The 2,364-nt window shown below is 41.3% G+C and overlaps 1 non-coding gene across 1 annotated transcript; it reads right to left on the reverse strand.

Annotated features, from left to right (window-relative positions):
• Window positions 1-451: 451 nt before the first annotated feature.
• On the reverse strand, window positions 452-558 carry LOC141636983 (small nucleolar RNA R71). The gene has a single exon (XR_012541548.1). It is a non-coding gene; the product is annotated as a small nucleolar RNA R71 (small nucleolar RNA).
• Between the last annotated feature and the right edge of the window lie 1,806 nt (window positions 559-2,364).

The following is a 2,364-nucleotide window of genomic DNA, read 5'->3' on the forward strand; positions in this document are numbered from 1 at the left end:
CTAGTGAGTTTGTCAATCCTTTCGCAATAGAAGGAGAAGAAAACCCATTACACACAATATCCCACAAAATCCACCTACAATGCCTAAATTCTCGTCACACTCTATACCCACCGAGGAGGATCTACCAAATGGTACTCCTACACCGCAACATCTCACCGGTAATTTTATTGCCAAGTCCGCCTTCATCCAACTAGTTGAGAGGAGCCAATTCGGGGGAATGCCTAGTGAGGACCCTCATTCTCATATGGAAACCTTTTGCGATTATTGTGAAGCTATCTCTCAAACGGGCGTGACTCAAGACCAAATAAGATGGGTCTTATTTCCTTTTTCGTTAATCGGCACCGCAAAGCAATGGTTGAAGGGCCTTGATAAGGCCACCCTTGGAATAGATTCTTGGAAGAAGTTAGCTCTAGCTTTCTACAAAAAATTCTACCCACCGGAAAAGACTAACATGCTAAGAGCTCAAATTACGGGTTTTAAGCAAAGGGATGAAGAATCTTTGTATGAAGCTTGGGAGCGGTTCAAAGGTATTTGTCGCTCATGTCCTCACCATGGACTTAGCGAATGGTTTTTAGTGCAACAATTTTGGAATGGTTTATATGAAGATTCAAGGAACATTCTCAATATGGGATCAAATGGAATGTTCACCGAAGTTGATGACAATCAAACATGGAACAAGATTGAGGAAATGGCGGTCCATAATTCACAATATAGTAGACCTCGCAAGGCTACTAGAGGAGGAAAGTATGAAGTGGACTCCGTTACTCAATTGGGTGCTCAACTTAGTGATCACATTGACACAATCAACTTGAAGTTTGAACAAGCTATATATGGCTAGACTTGAGGAAAACTCGAAATCATCAAAGCATCATGTCAATGCCATGACGGCATCCTCATCAATCCCAAGTGGGATATGTGAGAATTGTGGAACTTTGGGTCATGACTCAAGTGAGTGTAGGGGAACAACCGAACAAGTTAATGCTTTCCAAGCTTACAAAAGTGGTACCCCTTATTCAAATTTTTATAATGAAAACACCAAGTTCCATCCAAATCTCTCATACAAAAGCCAAAATGTTCAAAACCCTCAAACAACATACACTCCACCACCCATGAGAAATCAAAATCAAAGACCCTTTTACAATCAAAACCAAGGTTACCAAAATCAAAATCCATACAATCACCAAAATGACCAAGGTTTTGATGTCCAAAAAGCGGTCCTCCAAATGCAAAAGAATCAACAAGAATTTTTCACCCAAATGCAAAAAGATAGCCAAGCAAAAGATACCACCATCAACAACATTCTAGCTCACACCAAGATGTTGGAAACACAATTGACTCAACTAGCATCTTCAAGCTCACAAAGACAAAAGGGGCAATTACCACCTCAAAGTAATCCCCCTAGACATGAAACGGTTAGTGCCATTCACTTGAGAAGAGGTACAAGATATGAAGCACCGAAGGAGCAAGTTGAGAATGAAGTTGTGAAAGCTAGTGAAAAGGAAGAAATTGTGCAAAGCCCCAAAGAAGGGGAATCATCAAAAGAAGAAAGTTCAAAGAAAAATGAAGACAAGGGCAAAGAGAAGGAGCCCATTGTGATTAGACTTCCTTTTCCAAGTCGTCAAGCCAAGCCCAAATTTGATGATCAACTTGGAAAGTTCATGGAAATTGTGAAGAATTTAGAAGTCTCAATTCCTTTCACGGAATTAATCAATCACGCTCCGGCCTATGCAAAGTACATGAAAGATATCCTCACAAAGAAGAAGTCGATCCGGAAACTTGAGACTATCGCCTTTACTAAGGTGAGTAGTGCAATACTTCAAGGGAGTTCACCTCCAAAGTTAAAGGATCCGGGAAGCTTCTCAATACCGTGTACCATTGGCGACACGACAATCAACAAAGCCTTATGTGATCTAGGGGCTAGTGTGAGTGTCATGCCATACTCGGTAAGTAAAAGGTTGGGAATGGGAGAGCTTAAATGCACCAATATCACTCTTCAAATGGCCGATAGATCGACGAAGACACCATTAGGGATATGGGAAGATGTCCCCGTGCGAATTGGAAAGTTTTTCATCCCGGTGGACTTTGTCATTGTTGATATGGAGGAAGATTCCAACATTCCAATCATCTTAGGAAGACCTTTCCTACACACCACGGGTGCGGTGATTGATGTGAAACATGGAGAGCTCACTCTCGAAGTGGGAGATGAAAGCATAACTTTTAATCTTGACAAGACCATGAGAGCTCCTCGTTTGCATGAGCCATGTTTCATGATTGATCATTATAGCCGGAAAGATGAAAGGAAGAAATCGGAACTCCAATGGAGGAAGAAAATTGAAGATGCTCCATTCAAAGAGCAAGTGAATT

The sequence above is a fragment of the Silene latifolia genome, chromosome Y, assembly GCF_048544455.1.
Source record: "Silene latifolia isolate original U9 population chromosome Y, ASM4854445v1, whole genome shotgun sequence".
NCBI classification, from domain to species: Eukaryota; Viridiplantae; Streptophyta; class Magnoliopsida; order Caryophyllales; family Caryophyllaceae; genus Silene; species Silene latifolia.